The 20,721-nt window shown below is 39.5% G+C and overlaps 1 protein-coding gene across 1 annotated transcript in view; it reads right to left on the reverse strand.

Moving 5' to 3' along the window:
• The window catches only part of THSD7B (thrombospondin type 1 domain containing 7B), a 1,243,680-nt gene that overhangs the window by 952,358 nt on the left and 270,601 nt on the right, over window positions 1-20,721 (reverse strand). The window contains exon 3 of the mRNA XM_055572703.1: window positions 14,624-14,771. The gene's annotated coding sequence lies outside the window, so the exon portion shown is untranslated. The remainder of the gene's footprint in view (window positions 1-14,623; window positions 14,772-20,721) is intronic.

Below are 20,721 nucleotides of genomic sequence, written 5' to 3' on the forward strand. Positions count from 1 at the left end.
TATTAAAAGATGCTACTGTGATTTTTAAAAAAGTATTTAATGAACACATATCCTTAAAATAAGTGAAAAGTGTTAGTCACTCAGTTGTGTCTGACTCTTTACAACCCCATACACTGTAGCCTGCCAGGCTCCTCTGTCCATGGAATTATCCAGGCAAGTGGGCTGTCATTTTACTGGAGGGGGTTGCCATTCCCTTCTCCAGGGGATCTTCCCAACTCTGAGATTGAACCCAGGTCTCCTGCATTGCAGGCAGATTCTTTACAGTCTGAGCCACCAGAGAATATACCAACTGAAATAAGACATATATATATAAAAGATGTCATTTTAAAGCCCACCAACTCCACTTCAAATATATGCACCTTCCCAGATCTGTTTTATTTCTTTCCTGGACACCATGAAATTAGCAAAATCAACATAAACAGGTGAGTTCTAGTTGCTCATCAGGCCCCACAGAATTAGCAGAAAAAGGAGATTACAAAACATTTTCATGCAATGATATTATCAATACATTAAAAGAGGCACTGATCATTTCTTTGAAAATCTTTTCCCTTATCCCCCACTCTCACCCTACTTTTAAGGTCAAGTGTCTCCTGAGAAGACGAGGGAGGTTTCCACCTCAAGGAAGATGGTCAGTGCTGGATGTGGAGTCTCAAGCTTAAGTTAATGAGTCCACAGTGTGACAATGATCTCCAAAGTCAAGGTTTTATAGCAAAACTAAGAAGTCCTAAGTTTTCTCTATTATAAGCTCCCCATTTATATAAGAAAAGTAAATCTGTTGAATTCAGATCATAGGGTTTTACTATAAGCCATAGGGGACTGGAGCTGGAGGATGTGATTCCAGGGAAACTTGCACCTGATTGGAAGCAGAAGGAATTATTTTTTTTTCCCCTGGTGCTCATTAGCAGCAGCTAGAGAAAGAGAGGGAGAAGAAAGAGATGGAAAGAACATCCTCCCAGCCAGAAGTGACACTCAGGCCATGGACAGGATGTAGAAACCTTCAAGTTGAGGAGGAAACTCCGGATAAGGGCCACTTGGTCTTTGCTCCTCAGAGCATAATATAGGAAAATCTGCCAGCTCCTTTGTCTCAGCATGGCAAGGGAGCAACACGACAGTGTCTCATAGGTGATTTAAAAAAATAAAAAAAATAAAAAAAAAAGAAATAGATGACAAAGGCTTCGAGGTGAACTAGCGTGCTGTCTCGCTGACTCTGGATGTCTGGCCTGGTGAGGCTAAGCAGCTGAGAGGTCCTGGCTTCCTCCCCACTGCCCAGGGGTCTCCAGGGGCTGAGAGAACAAGGAATCTGAAGAGATCTGTACATACAGATAAGGCTTGTGGAAGATATTTAAACTCAAAGAAAAAAAAAAGATTTTAGTAACAGCGTCCCACCCCCCAAATGCACGCGAGGCCTGTCACACCTCTACAGATACACCAGATGCCCAGGACCAGAGCCCATCATACTCCAACAAAGGCTTGAAGCAGCCTCACAAGCCTCACAAGCCTCTCCTGCCATGGGGATCCAATCCTGGGAAGGAGGACAAAGAGAGGGGAGAAACTCCAGAAAGGTGGATATTCACCTGCAAAAAAAAAATTAAATGACCAAAATATGACTACCTTTTTAAATGAAAACAGGCTGGTGTGCCTTTTTGTTTGCAACTTTCTGTTTCCCCAAACCCTGTAACAGGTGGAGAGAAGTTAACATGCAAAATGAGATCAACTACAGAAAATAAGAAAGCTACATTTATTACACAGCTTCATTTGTATTTGTTTAAATATTGACTCTGCTGCTGCTGCTGCTAAGTCGCTTCAGTCATGCCCGACTCTGTGTGACCCCATAGACGGCAGCCCACCAGACTCCCCCGTCCCTGGGATTCTCCAGGTAAGAACACTGGAGTGGGTTGCCATTTCCTTTTCCAATGTATGAAAGTGAGAAGTGAAAGTGAAGTCGCTCAGTCGTGTCTGACTCTTAGCGACTCCATGGACTGCAGCCCACCAGGCTCCTCCGTCTATGGGATTTTCCAGGCAAGAATACTGGAGTGGGGTACCATTGCCTTCTCCGAAATATTGACTCTATTCATATGTAAATAATAAAAGGCCTACTGTGCCTCTATCAAACCCCAAAATACCACCTTCCTCAATTAGGAATGGTGAAGCAAACTGCCCACCCTCCTTCCCTCTATATTTAAATCATAATCCGAGAAAGCAGACCCTAAACAGACAAAGAAATGAACCAACCAGAATAACAACCAGATCACGAAACTGAAAAAGACTGACAAATGTGATTACATGATGATCAATGATTCGATCACCAAAAAATCTGTTTACACAATCCTTTCATACCAAAGAAATGACAGCAAATACCCTGAGCATTAACTCTAACCTGGGAGCTCTAAGTGTGTGTGCACGCATGCTCAGTCATGCTCAACTCTCTGTGACCCCATGGACTGTAAGACCACCAGGCTCCTCTGTCCATGGAATTTTCCAGGCAAGAACGCTAGAGTGGGTTGTCATTTCCTACTCCAAGGGATCTTCCTGACCCAGGGATAGAACTTGAGTCTCTTGCATCTCCTGCATTAACAGGCAGATTCTACTGCTGTACCACCTGGGAAGCTCACTTAGGGGCTCTATATACATGATTTAATTTATTCTTTACCATAAACAAATAAGTTGAGTGTAATGTCATTACCCCCAGTTTACAAATAAGGAACGAGGTCAGGCGAAGTGAAATTGTCCAAAACGAACAAAGTCATTATTAGACAGCCAGCATTAAGCTCAGATCTGTTTCTTTCTGAGTGCTGTGCCTGGACCCATTAGGCTTTTAAACTGCCTCTTCAATCAGATGCTCCTCTGATCTAAAGGGACCAGAACACTGTTGAGTATTCAGAGCAATGTAGGCTAGGATATAAAGAGATACTTTAAATCACCACAAGATGAAAATTAGAGAATAGGTAAGGATAGCAAGGAAGAAAGATTAACATAATTATATCATTTATCCATTCATTCATCACATGCTGGAGACACAGCATCAGAGACACACCATGTCATGTCCAAAGGGAGCATCCATACTTTCTGAGGAGACAGACAATGAGCAAACAAGTGAAATGGCCAATGTGACTTCAGGTAATGAGAAGTGCTATAAAATATTTAGCAATGATAAAGAATTACAGGGTTTCTGTTTTAACTAGAGTAGTCAAGAACAGAGTTCTAAATGAGATGAGGAAGGAAGCCTGTGGGCATCTGGGGGCAGGGAAAGAAGGTCTGAATGAGGACAGGGAGTAAGCCTTGCCTATAACTAGGGGAAGCACATTGAAGGCAGAGGGAAAAGAAGCCCTGAGATAGAAAGCTGGTGGCCAGAAGGGAGGCCAGTAGAGCTAAAGAAAAGTGAATAAAGCAGGGACAGAAGTGGTAGAAAATGTGCAAAGAACGACAGACAATGATGTCCAGACTATGGCCGCCCTTGCAGACCAGGATAAGGACTTGAGATTTCATTCTCGGTAAGACAGGAAGCCTTTGGAAAACAGAGGGTGGCAGATCCATCTTATATTTTCCAAGGTTCCCAGTGAATACAGAAGGTGAAATACTGGCCATTGTCAGGTTAAGAGAGGACACAAATCTTTTGAGAAGATGAAGTCAGTTCAATCTAGGAAAATGTAAGTTGAATTACTATGACTTACTTTGGAATATATGTGGGATATACCTTGAAAGTATAGCTGACAGAACCTGCTAACAAACTGAAGGTGAAGTGAACAATGAGAAAGAAAGTTCAAGACCAATCCCTGGTTGTTTTGGCCTGGGGAACTGGGTAAGTGGTAACTCCATTCGCTGAGATGAGAAAGAAGGGGGAAAAGATGTGCAGGAATCAACAGTTATTATTTCAGACGCACTGGATTTGAGATGGCTTTAGACATCCAAGGAAAGATATACAGTAGAAAATCAACACAAAAGTCTGAAACTTGGGAGCTACTGGGACTAGAAATAAAAAATGTGGACAACCTCAGGATATAGACGACATCTAAAGCTATGGGAATAGATAAAATCACCTAAGAAATGGCAGTAGTTAGATAAAAGGAGTGGTCTAAGTGCTGAATTCTGGAGCACTCCAACACTGAGAGGCCAGTAAAGGATGGGGCGGCAGAGATGGATCAAGGAAAACTGATGGGGTAACAACAGCCGGTAAGTTTTAAACTCCCTTGGAGGATATAAGGTTGCAAGGTGGTTTTACTGATTGCCATAATGAATATAAAACGTTAATGTGCATAAACTAACGAATCTCATTCCCGCTAACCACAGAACTAGACTAGATATATGGCTAAAATATTGTACATGTGTATATATTCATGTGTGCGCACGTGCGCACGCACACACACATACACACACTTCCTGATAGTGAAGATGGAAGAGCGTTTCTTAATTCTCTTCTCTCAGTTTTGGCAAAATTTGAATATGAACCAACTCAAAAAATGAGACCAAATTAATATTGCTGTTCAATTTGTAGCTGGAGCTCAGCATCAGTGAAACTCTCACTTGCGATTATACCCATGAGATGTTTGTATAGCAGCCCACATACACAGTTTTTGAATAAATATGTTTTAAAGAATGTAATAACATTTCCAAAATGGCCTGCTCTGTTTTGACTAGCAGTTTCTTCATCTCTGAAATTAACTTCAAATTCTTTAATTTCATATTTGAAAACAGACACCCGCTGAATGCTCTTCCCACATGCAATGAGCTCCTTTTTAATAATGCAGTCTGCTGTTTTCTGAAACAAAGATTAAAGAGTACAGTCAGAAACTTCCTAAATAACTTTGATGAGATTAGTTTAATTTCTTCCCTGAAAGCAAAGATAAACAGACATTCATTCTCAGTCATTTTCTCTGTCCTAATGCAGCTCGAAGTTATGTTTTCTTTTATCAACATTAGGGATAGACTCAGTCCTTGATCTGACATCTCAAATGTGTACCACTGTTTTTTCTTGGAGAATGGAGCATTCAGGAAGTATAGCATGTTTCCAGACAGGAAAAATGTATATTAGTCTTTTATTTCTCCACTGTTTTTGGAAACTAAAAATCTAAGAGATCATATTTTAGTGTCCATGCCTAATCATGAAAATACTAAAATAAATGACCAATAATAGGGTTAACTTCCCAAGAAGACCTAGGATACAACTCAAAAGGTGGCCCACAGAGTGAAGAGGGAGAAGGTACCCAAGTCAGCTTGCCAAAGGGCCCAGTCCACCCCTGACATCAGTGAAGGGGCAGATGTTACAGCCACAGCCTGAGCACAAATAGCAAAGCTTAATGAACTCACATTCTACATCATGATCATTTACATCATTGGTATTCCTAATTTAACAGTTTATTCATATTCAGTAACATCTTCCATGAGGCAGGGAAGCATTAAGAATCCTACTTAAATAACTAAGGAAAATATGGTTTAGCAGTCACCAGAGTATTATACTGGATTCAGAGAGTTCAAAGTATTATCCTACTCCCCTCTACTTTCATGAATGACACATCAAAAAGAGCATCCCTTTTCTATAATTAACGATGTCTTTGCTTCATTTTGTTTTGTCTCATGACCTAGAAGCTTTTCCTAACTTTATGTGAAATGCTGGGCTTTGTATGGAGATAGGGTGTTGATAACTGTGAGATGTCCCAGTATCAGAGTGGTGTGAATGATGTCATGTGGGCTCTGGAGGCAGATCTGAGCTCCCAGCTTTAGAAATACATCAAGTCACTTAACCTCTATAAAACAGAGAGAGTAGCACCTTTCTCATTGATCATTGATTTGATGAGGATAAAACAAGCAAGAGGTACATTTTAACGTTTATTTACATCCAACCTCATTTCATCCATGATTTAAAACATTCAATTGATTACTGCATAAAACACAGAAGGCAACATAAATTTGTCAGAAGCCACCAATGTCCTCTTTTCTTAATCAATCTTGGAATCAAAGCAAATCTTGAAGTCAAAGCCATTCAAGTAGAATGTGTTGCATTTACACTCACAGATATGAAACCTATAATTACCAATCTTAAACACCTCCAGCACAAAATTCTGAGAACTCCACAAGTATTTCACGCACTCAGCCTATGTGCATTCCTTTGGGACATAATGCTAGTGACAAAACAAGAAACCAAAAACAAGCACATCTGCACTCACTCTTGCCTAGATGTATGGGGCTTTTTTAAGGCGTGATATCTACCACTTGGAAGACACTCAAAACAGCCACCACCAGGAGCTGGCAAGGTGCAAGGTCCTTGGTGGCCTCTATTGTACTAAACAGTAACTCTTTAACTCTTTGATTATGAGAAATTTCAGCAGGTTGGGACAGTGACTTTTACCAACCACTAGGGAAATAGTTCAACATTCTTATAAACAATTGTGGTCACAGGACTACATATTAGTCATAACAACTGCTCAGCAGGAAGAAGTTTTGATACAAGTTCTAGCTACATTATTGTACTCCAAAATCCCAGGAATAAATCTCAAAAGTATTGGGGGAGAATTTGGATGCTATACCATACATGTTAGACAAGGAATGAAAATTACAGTGAATATTTTTAGTATTTTAACTATAGAGAATTTGACCATTTTATGAATGCAAGTGATTATCCATGTCTCAACAAACTTTTCTTCCACCTGACCTCAAGCACCTTTCATTCCCTCATCCTCAAAGGCTGAGCAAGTGGACCTATTACGCATGAGAAAAAAAAAAGGTGTTTAACGATAGTCTAAATTATTCTACTGGCCTTTTGCACTTTGCCTGAGTGAAAAACACTCCCTTCTATCAACTAGATTCTAAATCAGCAATTTTTAGAAATGTGGCTTTGAATACACAAAAGTAAAATTGCAAAGTAAGATATTTCTAACAATATTCACTACAGAGTCCTTTAAATTATGAGACCCACACTTGACCCTTAATAGTTATCTAGCCAAGATTAGCTATAATTACTGTCTTAAATCTAAAACAGAAAAAGATGGGTCATTAAAGTACCCAACAGCTAATTGATAACTAATTGATATTAAAAAAGAGAAAAAGAGAAGGTTCTAGGAAATAATCAAGATCTATACACCTAATTGCCCTTTACTTTTAAACTTGGAGGATTAATTTATAAAGCCTTCAAAACCATTTGACTCTTAACTACTGAACCTTTCTCTACCAAACATCTAGAGAAAAATTAACGCTTACCCTTCTCAAACTATTCCAAGATTTGCAGAGGAAGGAATACTTTCTAACTCATTCTATGAGGCCAGAATTACCATGATATCAAAATCAGATGAAGATATAACAAAAAATGAAAACTACAGGCCAATATCACTGATAAACATAGACACAAATAATCCTTAAGAAAGTATTACCAAGCTGAATCTAACAAGACACTAAAAAGATCATATACCATGATAAAGTGGGATTTATCCCTCAAATGCAGAATTTTTTTAATAGCTGCAAACCATTGTGATAAATCACATTATCAAATTGAAGAATAAAAATCATATGATTGCCTTAATAGATGCAGAAAAACTCCTGACAAAATTCAATAGCCTCTTATGATTAAAAAAAAAAACTCAGAAAGTGAGTATAGAGGAACCATACCTAAAAATAATAAAGATATGTTCAAAAAACTACTAAAGCTCATCAACAAATTCAGTAAAGTTGCAGAATATTAAAACAATATACAGAAATCTATTGCATTTCTCTATACTAACAACAAACTATCAAAAAGAGAGATTAAGAAAACAATTCTATTTACAATCACATCAAAAGAATAAAATATCTAGGAATAAACCTACCTAATGAGGTAAAAGACCTATACTAGAAAAACTATAATACACCAATAAAAGAAATTGAAGACAACACAAAAGAAAAGACATAGCTTGTTCATGGAATGGAAAAATCAATATTGTTAAAATGATCATATTATTCAAGGCAATCTCCAGATTTAGCACAATCCGTATCAAATTACCAATGACATTTTTCACAGAACTAAAAGAAATACTTTTAAAATTTGTAAGGAAATACAAAAGACCCCAAATAAACAAAATAATCTTGAGAAAGAGAAGACACCTGGAAGTATCATACTTTCTGACTACAAAGTTACAATCTTCAAAACAGTATAATATTGACACAAAAACAGATATATAGGCCAATGGAACAGAGCAGAGAACCCAGAAGTAAACCCATAAACCTACACCCAATCTACAACAAAGGAGACAAGAATGTACGATGGAGAAAAGATGGTCTCTTCAATAAGTGACAGGTGCTGGGAAAACTGGACAGCTACATGTAAAAGAATGAAATAAGATATTATTTCACACCATACACAAAAATAAACTCAAAATGATTAAATACCTAAACCTAAGACATGATATCATAAGACTCCTAGAAGAAAACATAGACACAACACTCTTTGACATAATCATAGCAGTGTTTTTTGGATCTGTCTACTAAAGCAAAGCAAATAAAAGCAAAAATGATCAGATGGGATATAATGGAACTTAAAAGCTTTAGCACAGCAAAGGAATCCACCAAAACAAAAAGACAACCTACCAAATGACAATTATCCGAAAAAGACAAATATCCAAAATATATAAATAGCTCATATAAATCAAAATCAAAAAATCAACAAAAAGTGGACAATCTGAATACACATTTTTTTCCAAGAAGCTGGCAAACAAGCACATGAAAAAACACTGAATGTCATTAATCATCAGAGAAATGCAAATCAAAACCACAAGAGATATCATTCCACACATGTCAGAATGGCTACTACCAAAAAAGAACACAAATAAAAACATGTTGTCAAAGATGCAGAGAAAAAGGAACCCTTAACCCTAGTACTCTGTTCTTAGGAATATAAACTTGGGCAACCACTGTGGAAAACATTATGGAGGTTTATAAAAATTTTCTTTTTTAATTAGAGTTACCATAAGTAGGAAAAGGCGTACGTCAAGGCTGTATATTGTCACCCTGCTTATTTAACTTATATGCAGAGTACATCATGAGAAACACTGGGCTGGAAGAAGCACAAGCTGGAATCAAGATTGCCGGGAGAAATATCAATAACCTCAGATATGCAGATGACACCACCCTTATGGCAGAAAGTGAAGAGGAACTAAAAAGCCGCTTGATGAAAATGAAAGAGGAGAGTGAAAAAGTTGGCTTAAAGCTCAACATTCAGAAAACGAAGATCATGGTATCTGGTCCCATCAGTTCATGGGAAATAGATGGGAAAACAGTGGAAACAGTGTCAGACTTTATTTTTGGGGGCTCCAAAATCACTGCAGGTGGTGATTGCAGCCATGAAATTAAAAGACACTTACTCCTTGGAAGGGAAGTTATGACCAACCTAGATAGCATATTCAAAAGCAGAGACATTACTTTGCCGACAAAGGTCTGTCTAGTCAAGGCTATGGTTTTTCCTGTGGTCATGTATGGATGTGAGAGTTGGACTGTGAAGAAAGTTGAGTGCCGAAGAATTGATGCTTTTGAACTGTGGTGTTGGAGAAGACTCTTGAGAGTCCTCTGGACTGCAAGGAGATCCAACCAGTCCATTCTAAAGGATATCAGTCCTGGGTGTTCTTTGGAAGGAATGATGCTAAAGCTGAAACTCCAGTACTTTGGCCACCTCATGCGAAGAGCTGACTCATTGGAAAAGACTCTGATGCTGGGAGAGATTGGGGGCAGGAGAAGAAAGGGACGACAGAGGATGAGATGGCTGGATGGCATCAGTGACTCGATGGACGTGAGTCTCAGTGAACTCCGGGAGTTGGTGATGGACAGGGAGGCCTGGCGTGCTGCAGTTCATGGGGTTGCAAAGAGTTGGACATGACTGAGCGACTGAACTGAACTGATGACCCAGTGACTACAGCCATGAAATCAGAAGGTGCTTGCTTCTTGGAAGGAAAGCTATGACAAACCTAGACAGCATATTAAAAAGCAGTGACATTGCTTGCTTTGCCAACAAAGGTCTTGTATAGTCAAAGTTATGGTTCTTCCAGTAGTTATGTATGGATATGAGAGTTGGACTATGAAGAAGGCTAAGAACCGAAGAACTGATATTTTCAAACTGTGATGCTGGAGAAGACTCTTCAGAGTCCCTTGGACAGCAAGGAGATCAAACCAGTCATTCCTAAATGAAATCAACTCTGAATATTCATTGGAAGGACTGATGCTGAAGCTTCAATACTTTGGCCACCTTATGTGAAGAGCCTTCTCATTGGAAAAGACCTTGATGCTAGAAAAGATAGAAGGCAAAAGAAGAAGAGGGAGGCAGAGGATGAGATGATTGTATAATATCACCGATTCAATGGCCATGAACTTCAGCAAACTCCAGGAGATAGTGAAGGACAGGGAAGCCTGTTGTGCTGCTGTCCATGGAGTCGCAAAGAATTGGACATGACTTAGCAACTGAACAACAATAACATGACCCAGTAATTCCACTCCTGGGTGGAATACCTCCAAATAAGCCTCCCTAATTAAAAAAGAGATGGCTGGATGGTATCACCAACTGGATAGACATGAGTTTGAGTAAGCTCCAGGAGTTGGTGATGGACAGGGAAGCCTGGCGTGCTGCAGTCCATAGGGTCACAAAGTCAGACACGACTGAGAGACTGAACTGAAACTGAATTAAAAAAGATACCTATGCACCCCAATATTCATATCAGCATTATTTAAAATTGCCAAGATATGAAAGCAACCTAAGTACCCATAAACAGATGAATAAATAAAGATATAGTATATATAACATAAGAAATAGGACTCGGCCTTGAAAAAGAATGGAATTTCCTATTTGCAACAACATGGATGGATTTGTAGGGTATTATGCTTAATGAAATAAATCAGAAAAAGATCAATACTATATATTATTTAAATATTGAATGTAAAAAAAATAAAATAAACTAGTGAATATAATAAAAAAGAAATAGACTCCCAGATATAGAGAACAAACTAATGGTTACCAGTTGGGAGAGTTAAGGGGAAGAAGGGCAAGATAGGGGTAGGAGATAAAGAGATACAAACTACCAAGTATAAAATAAATAAGCTGCAGGGATATACTGTACAGCACGAGACTATAGCCAATATTTCATAATAAGTATAAATGGATTATAACCTTTGAAAATTATAAATCACTATGCTGTATAACTTAAACTTACATAATATTGAATATCAAAAAGCATTGCAAAATAATAGTTACTAAATATGTACATTTACTATTTTTAATCTTTAGTTAAGATCCCTATTTCTTCTTAATGTAAAGATACTCTTACTATTAGGAAATATCATTTTGAGTTGCCTCTGATGAAAACAGAAAATAGTTTTATTGATGGCAATTACCAGTTGATGATTGTTTCATGTATTTATAATTGATCCACATATGTCATCTTCAGTTAAGTAATGCAACTCCTCCTTTTCTAAAAACAATCTCAAAAAGAATCAATAGGTATTTATGTATCATTTGCCACAAGATCTAACTCCTAATTTCAAAAGATGTACAGTCAATATAGAGTGAAAAATTATCAAGCATTAAACTCAGATCAATGCTGAACAGGGTATAAGTAAGTAAAAAATTACAAACAGAACTAAATGCAGTAACAACATTACAGCCAATGAAATACATTTGCAAAAAATAACCCACTGTCCCACTGTCCATTTAAACTATCTAAGTTAATCACATAAAAAGGAAAGAGGTTTTAGAAACTGGAAGAAAATGAGTAACTGAAAAATCTGAAAGGGGAAAGCATAGAAAAAACATTTGCACTCACAGAGACATTTGACAGTAGAGAAAGAAAACATTGCAGCATGTTACTGAAATTCTATTTTCAAATACTTTAAGGTTAGTGAAACTCAAAACACCATAATGCACTATGTAAGCTGAATAATAAAGGCAGAGATAAAGAATCCCCAAGAGAAAATAAAAAAAGAAGTGTGAGTACTTGAAAATACACATTCAGGAGATCACTTAGGGCCGAATTAAGTTGTTTGCTTAAGTTCCCCATTTTATTCATTTTCAGTGGAAAAAAAATGTTCATTACAGGATGTAGCTAATTTTCCATCTTTTAACTTAATGTACTAAAAGTTTTACATAAAAAATTTCATTTGTCAAAAGCCAAACATCTGCACCCTTGACTACGGCCCTACTATTGAGACTCTGCTTTTTCAGGTACCATATGTCACAGTATTTCACTTCAGCTCAATCTTTGTTTACGCACTTGGAAGGAGGGGGTTGTCTGTGTGTGTGTGTGTACACTCACACAAGGGTGCACAAGGAAGAAAAAGGCATCTGGTATCTAGAAAAAGAAAAGGAGCAGAAGGCCTGGTAGGAAAAGCAATCAGATTTGTATGTGAACATAAACTCAGCCACACACACAACCACTCACAATTGCCAACATGACACCCTGTAGGGTCACAACTTAGAGCCTGTATAATAGATTTAAAAAAACATAAGAGGAGGCAAGAGCGGTAAGAAGACTTTTTAAAGGAATGTTTTAATGTATAATTATTCCATAAATAAAAAGTGGCAAAGCAAAAGGAAAAAAGATAAAACATATATGCTCCAAACAAAAATAAATTCTAAACAAAGTTTTCATCAAATATATAACCCAGCCCTCCCTCAGCTGGTTTCACCCACACACCCATATGTCCCCCACAGGATCTTCCTGGCTTTCCCTGCCTCAATTAATTTAGATTGCCAGCATGTGTGCCTCATCCTATTAATGAGGGCTTAATCTTTCTTCTCTAAATTTAAATAAGACAACCCAGCAAAAAACAATGGGCCTGGAGTCAGGGGACCCAGGTTATGGCCACAGCTTTTCTTCTAATTAGTTATGCAACCTGGTCCAATTTACTGCACACCTGCCTTCTGAAAGGCAAGAGTGGCTCCTCTCTGGTTTCAGTCTCCAACCTGAAAGGTGAGGACTGGAAGCCTGCCCTCTCTCAGGTTCCATAAAGCTCCTGCAGAGAAGTGGATGCAAATTAGTGACCTACTGCCACCTCTTATCTGTCCCCGCATGAGCTCTATGTCCCAGGGCAGCTGGAAGAGAAAGCCAAGAAAAGAGGTGCACGCTGTGCTAAACCACTTCGGTCGTGTCCAACTCTTTGCAACCCCATGGACTGTAGCCCGCCACTTCCTCTATCCATGGGGACTGTCCAGGCAAGAATACTGGAGTGGGTTGCCATGCCCTCCTCCAGGGGATCTTCCCAACCCAGGGATCAAACCCAGGTCTCTGGCATTGCAGGCAGATTCTGTACCATCTGAGCCACCAGGGAAGCCCTCCACATATATGAAACAAAGATAAATCAGTCCTCAAGTCTTGGCTCCTCAAGCCTGTTTTGTACTACAAATCATTGGGCACACTCTGGAGAATCTTCTTTTTTTTTAAGCATAAGATATGCTTCTTGTTTTCAAAGACAGTGTGCCCTTATAGAACTTAACTATCTAGTTAAAAGAAAACTCTAATACACATTAAAGAAAAGAGAGAGCAGAGAAGACTCACACTGAAGTGATGGATATTTGAGAAGGGAGAATTCATGTTACAAAAAGCTAACAAAGACTTCATAGTAAGATTTCACTCACTCAGGTATTTACTGACTGCACAATTTGTGTCCGGTGCAGAAACAGGCATAGTTTCCGCTCTCCTGGAGCTTATAATCTAGTAGGAAACAGATACCTATTAGAAAGGCCCATGCTTCAACATGAGAGATAAAAGGGGGAAAGAATCTACTTAGGGAACTCAGAGAGCACTTCTCAGAAGGGAAACTAACACTAAAATATAAGAACAGAAGGCATTAAGCAGGTGAAGCAGAAGAGGCAAGGCTACTCGAGACTGAGGATATAGCATGTGCAAAGGCCCTGTGGTAAGTAGGTGCTTAGCACATCTGAGGACATGAAAGTAGGCCACATAGCTAGCATCGTTGCTATGTGGCTAGCAAACGATGCTCGGGAGCAAGTCAACACCAAGCATGCTGAGTCCCATAGGCCAGGTTAGCACTTTCACTCTGAGATGAAAACATCTTCAGATGAAATGTCTGACAGCTGTGTGGGGAAAGGAATGGAACAGGACAAGAGTAGACATGGGGAGGTGTTTAAGAGACAACTTCAACAGATCTGACTAGAAATGATAACAACATGCAAGGCCCAGGTGGTAGCCATGGAGATGGATGAGATAAAGATAACCAAATCTGCTGATGAAGCAGATATGAGGGTGTGAAAAACTGAAGTGGCCCCGGGCAGCTCCTAGGTTTCTGATGTGCTTAACAGAATGAATGACAGTGTCATTAACTGAGAAGGGAACACAGGAAAGGCAATTTTGAGGACAGGATGATAAATGCCAAATGCCCTTGAAAGGGTAAGATGAGGACTTTGAATTTAAAGAACTAAAGTTTATTAGAGAACTTAGCCAATTTTTTCTGTTTGCAGGTAACATGGCTTTTATTTTTATCTTTTTTTTTTTTGCTTTCTATTGAAGTATAGTTAATTTACAATACTGCATTAACTTCAGGTCTACAGCAAAGTGATTCAGTTATACACACACACACCACATTTATATATTCTTGTTCTTTTTATTTTCCACTATAGGTTATTATAATATATTGAATACGTGTTGATAGTCTATACTCAGACCTCAGCCACTTGCAGTGGAGTGAGACGTCAGATGATACAGAAGAATGGGCAGAGGAGCTGGAAATCAGAAGTGCAGGGAACTTCCTGATCTCCAGTCGGCAAGTCTTCACTCGTCTGTGAGCATCTTCGTGGTTCCTATGTCATGTGTCTACTCATACAACACACAAGAACAAAGGACAGACACATTTCAGATATTTTCTAGAAACCAATACTCCCTCCCTGGAACAGCCAAAAAGGTAAGAAAAGGGCTAAATTCAATTATTGTAATCTGAAACAAAGCATGAAATGATCTTCTTTTATCCCCTATCTATACTCATCTCTCTATAGTTCTTTCTCTCTTGTCTGTCTCTCTCTCTCTCACACACACACACACAAACACATACACACAACACCTTTCAGTGTAACTGTCTCTAAATATCTCATATCCTTCTACTGATAACTGCAGGCTACATCTCTGTAAGTATGAACTCAAGAAAGTTGCATGTATCTTCTGCTAAAGGAAGGGGTCCATGACACACACACACCACTTGGGAGAGCTTCCAGGTTTTCCACCTAGCATCTGAGGCTCTGAGGTCCTTTCTGGCACTCACCCCTTCACTGCCCACCTCCACAAAACTGTGACAACATGCTCACAACAGAGGCTGGCCATCCGAGGAACATTCTTTCCTCAAACAAGACTCTGTTTTTATCCTCTGGTATACAGAGGAATTGTTATCATTCACCTTGTTGGGGGAACTAAAGTTTCTCTCTCCTTGCTGTTTAAGGCCACACATGATCCGTGTTCTCTTTTTCCTATATTTTATTTTTTTAATGTTTACTGAAGTATAGTTCCTTTGCAATGTTGAGTTCATTTCTACTATACAGTAAATCAATCAGTCATACATACACCTATATTCCTTCACCTTTGGTCTTCTTTCCAATTCAGGTCACCACAGAGCATAAAGTAGAGTTCCCTGTGCCATACAGTCGGTTCTCATTAGTTATCTATTTTATACAGAGCATCAGTAGTGGATGTGTGTCAGTCCCAATCTCCCAATTCCTCCCACATCTCCTTTGTATCCAAACATTTGTTCTCTATATCTGTGCCTCTGTTTCTGCTTTGCAAATAAGATCATTTATACATTTTTCTAGATTCCACACACATGTGCTAATATATGATATTTGTTCTACATGTTTCAAGAACACTTGCTTATCTTTTTTTTCCTAGGATGCTGATCCACATAGGCCTGACAGCAGAATACCATACATATGAGTTTTCTAAATATCTTGATTATTGTAACACTTTATTATGCTGAACAGTCCAAGTCAGTGAGAAATTTTTAGAAAAATTGGGACAGAAATCCTGGAAAAGTCTGAAGCTGACCTAACATTACCAGAGGGACTGGTGACTTCTCATGATTCTCTTTGCTATGGTTTGACTGTAAGGCCAAATCTGCTCATTAATCACAGAAACTACATTAACCATGCTAATATTTAGCATGTTTTCTTTTCCTCCACTTGTTCTGGTTTTCTAATACTAGATTTCTATTTATCAGCACTGCCTTTTAATAAGAGAAGTCAGAAACTCTGTTGTCAAAGAGAAAGAGATATAAATACATAAATGATATAAATACAGAAATTAACCAACTAATCAATACATCTACCCAGAGTTAGATACTATGCTCCAAGTTATTGCTACGGTAACATCAGGTCACTTCTGTTCTATCACCAGACATGTAGAGATGGATACATATCCCAGTGCAGAGAAAATCAGGAGTCTACTGTGATTAGGGAACCGCCAGGAAAGCACTTGTTATTATTCAGTCCCTAAGTTGTGTCCAACTCTTTGTGACCCCATGAATTGCTGCAGGCTAGGTTTCTCTGCCCTTGACTATCTCCCTGAGTTTGCTCACACTCATGTCCACTGAGTCAGTGATGCCATCCAACCATTTCATCCTCTGTCATCCCCTTCTCCTCCTGCCCTCAATCTTTTCCAGCATCAGGCTCTTTTCCAATGAGTCAGCTCTTCACATTAGGTGGCCAAAGTATTGGAGCTTCAGCTTTAGCATCAGTCCATCCAATGAGTATTCAGGGTTGATTTCCTTTAGGAATGACAGGTGTGATCTCCTTGCAGTCCAAGGGACTCTCAAGATTCTTCCGCAGCACCATGGTTCAAAAGTATCAAGTCTTCAGCACTCAGTCTTCTTTATGGTCCGACTCTTACATCCATACATGACTATTGGAAAATCTACAGCTTTGACTATATAGACATTTGTCAGCAAAGTGATGTCTCTGCTTTTTAGAATGCTATCTAGGTTTGTCATAGCTTTTCTTCCAAGGAGAAAATGTCTTTTTTTTTTTTTTTTCCTAGCCCAATGGCAGTTTTTATTCCTTAGGAACAAAGATATGTGGGTAAGAAACTCCAAAAGGAAACAGGAGCATGAATGACCAAATGACACGAGGGTGGCATGGCTCAGGAGTCAGACGGATGGCGCACTCCACAGTGGACCTGGTCATGACCTGGTTTCTCAACATCCACCCCATCCCAAAGTGCCCATTGCAAAGGTAGGGGGTGGGGCAGCGAGGTGAAAAGCGTCCCTACTCTACACAAAGGAAATGAATGTACCTGTGTGTTCCGAGAGGCCTCTCAGGGACACCAAAACCTCCCTCTCAAGAATGGAGGTAGACAGATCAGGATGTCTGGGTAGCACAGACAACCTGAAAGTAGTGTCCCAGGGGCCCTGTGTGGCTGGCAGAAGCCGTGCTCCGATGGGACTGCAAGGGCCACAAGAGCTGGCCAAGGCAGCTCCGCATCAATCTTGCCAGAGTGGGCCCAGCACAGCTATTTCCATTCACTTCAAAGAAGCCTGGCGATGCTGAATCAGAAGCCATTATCCTTTTGCCAGATTTACCTCTATCCCTTTTTCTGGCAGGAGAAAATGTCTTTTAATTGCATGGCTGCAGTCACCATCCACAATCATTTTGGAGCCCAAGAAAATGAAATCTGACACTGTTTCCACATTTTCCTCATCTATTTGCCATGAACAAATGGGACCAGATGCCATGATCTTAATTTTTTGAATGTTGAGTTTTAAACCAGCTTTTTCACTCTCCTCTTCCACCTTCATCAAGAGGCTCTTTAGTTCCTCTTGTTCCTCTTTACTTTCTGCCATTAAAGTGGTATCATCTGCATATCTGAGGCTGTTGCTATTTCTCCTGGTAATCTTGATTCCAGTTTGTGATTCATCCAGTCCAGCATTGACATGATGTACTCTGCATATAAGTTAAATAAGCAAGGTGATAATATACAGCCTTTACGTACACCTTTCCCAATTTTGAACCATTGTTCCATGTCCAGTTCTAACCATTGCTTCTTGTCCTGCATACATGTTTCTCAGGAGGCAGGCAACGTATTCTGGTATTCCCATCTCATCAAGAATATTTTACAGTTTGCTGTGATCCACACAGTCAATGGCTTTAGCATGGTCAATGAAGCAGAAGTAGACTTTTTTGAATCCCCTTGCTTTTTCTAGGATCCAGAATATCAGATTAGCAATCTAATCTCTGGTTCCTCTGCTTTTTCTAAATCCAGCAGTGAGGCAGCCTGGGCACAAGCATGTCATCCAGCTATACTGAGTAGCTGAAGGGCATGTCTTTGCCAGTTAGGAAAGCACTGTAGCTAAAAAATTCCTCTTCCACTTACTGGTTGTACCTGAAGATCCATCACTTCTCTCTTTGGTAATTTTCATGACTATTACAATGCAAACACACTTATCCAGAATATCATGAGTGAAGAATTTAACAGCCAATTTTGCTTTGACAAAAGGCTCCTCTTACCTTTCACAAGAGGTAAGAACAGACAGTGTGGCATAAAAAAGAAGAAAAAGAAAGAGGCTAAAATCAGAAAGCACCATCAGAGTTCCTTGCCCACTGTTCTTTGGACCAGCCCTATCGGAGTTGTTAGTTATCAAACAGTTCCTGAATAGCAGTCAACAAGGAAAGAGACCATGGCTTCTACATTGAGCATAACCCTTTAGGAAAGAGAGGATGAGTCAGATATACCTCCTTCAGTATTGTTGGGGACTCAGGTTTATTTGGGAACTACAACAAATGTACAAAACCATTTTAAGCCTCAGAAGATAACAATGTACTCTCTCAATTCTAATGCTAGGGCTTTGGCTTCTTAACCTGAGGAAATTTATGGAACAGAGCCTCTCTATTTCATGTCTAAAATGTCTGTTTCATTTCCTGAAATCTGTTTCACTGCTGTACATTTAAATAATTATGAATGACTTTGTATTTCAGAAAGTCTACTTCAGAGTATATAAGTTCATAAGTAAACGGATGAGACTAACATTCCTTCCTCCATCTGTGCAAGGCATTGGAGAATCCATGGTAGGCAGAACAATGCCTTCCCCCACACCACCACCGTGTCCATATATTAACCCCCAGCATCTGTGAATATGGTACCTCACAGTGCAAAAGGACGTTGCAATGATCAGCATTTTGAGATGGGGACACAGTCCTGGGTTCTCACAGTTGTCATTGTTACTGTTCAGTCATTAAGCTGTGCCAACTCTTTGCAACCCCATGGGCTATAGAACACCAGACACCTCTGGCGTCCACTGTCTCCCTGAGTTTGATCAAATTCATGTTCATTGAGTCCATAATGCTGTCTAACCATCTCATCATATGCTGCCTCCTTCTCCTTTTGCCTTCAATCTTTCCCAGCATCAAGGTCTTTTCCAATGAGCCAGCACTTCACATCAGGTGGCCGAAGTATTGGAGCTTTGACCTCAGCATCAGTCCTTCCAATGAGTATCCAGGATTGATTTCCTTTAGGACTAACTGGTTTGATCTCCTTGCATTTCATAGGACCTTCAAGAGTCATCTCTGGCACCACAATTTGAAAGCATCAATTCTTTGGTGCTCAGCCTTCTTCATGGTCTAGCTCTCATATTCATACATGACTACTGAAAATACCATAGCTTTGACTATATAGACCTTTGTCAGCAAAGTGATATCTCTGCTTTTTAGTACACTGTCTAGGTTTGTCATAGCTTTCCTCCCAAGGAGCAAATGTCTTTTAATTTTATGGCTACACTCACCATCTGCAGTGATTTTGAAGCCCATCTCTTTTTGGTGTGATTTCTAAAAGGTGTTGGGAGGCTTCATACAACCAGTCAACATAAACTTCTTCAGCATCAGTGGTTGGGACATAGACTTGGATTACTGTGATGTCGAATGGTTTGCCTTGGAAATGAACCAAGATAATTCTGTCATTTTTGAGACTGTATTAAAGTATTTCATTTCATATTCTTTTGTTGACTATGAGGGCTACTCCATTCTTCTAAGGGATTTTTGTCCACAGTAGTAGATTCAATGGTCATCTGAATTAAATTCTCCCAGTATGGCAGAAAGCAAAGAGGAACTAAAGAGCCTCTGGATGAAAGTGAAAGAGGAGAGTGAAAAATCTGGCTTAAAACTCAACATTCAAGGAACTAAGAACATGGCATCCGGTCCCATCACTTCATGTCAAACAGATGAGGAAAATGTGGAAACAGTGTCAGATTTCATTTTCTTGGGTTCCAAAATCAGTGCGGATGGTGACTGCAGCCATGAAATTAAAAGACACTTGCTCCTTGGAAGAAAAGCTATGACAAACCTAGACAGCATACTAAAAAGCAGAGACATCACTTTGCCGACAAAGGTCCATAAAGCTGAGCACTGAAGAAGTGATGCTTCTGAACTGTGGTGTTGGAGAAAACTCTTGAGAGTCCCTTGGACTGCAAGAAGATCCAACCAGTCCATCCCAAAGGAAATCAGTCCTGAATATTCATTGGAAGGACTGATGCTGAAGCTGAAACTCCAATTTGGCCAATTGAGGCAAAGAACCGAGTCATTGGAAAAGACCCTGATGCTGGGAAAGATTGAAAGCAGGAGGAGAAGGGGACGACAGAGGATGAGATGGTTGGATGTCATCACCGACTCAATGGACATGAGTTTGAGCAAGCTCTGGGAGTTGGTGATGGACAGGAGAGCCTGGCATGCTGCAGTTCATGGGGTCTCAAAGCGTTGGACATTACTAAGTGACTGAACTGAACTGATTCTCATCCATT

The sequence above is a fragment of the Bubalus kerabau genome, chromosome 3, assembly GCF_029407905.1.
Source record: "Bubalus kerabau isolate K-KA32 ecotype Philippines breed swamp buffalo chromosome 3, PCC_UOA_SB_1v2, whole genome shotgun sequence".
NCBI lineage: Eukaryota > Metazoa > Chordata > Mammalia > Artiodactyla > Bovidae > Bubalus > Bubalus kerabau.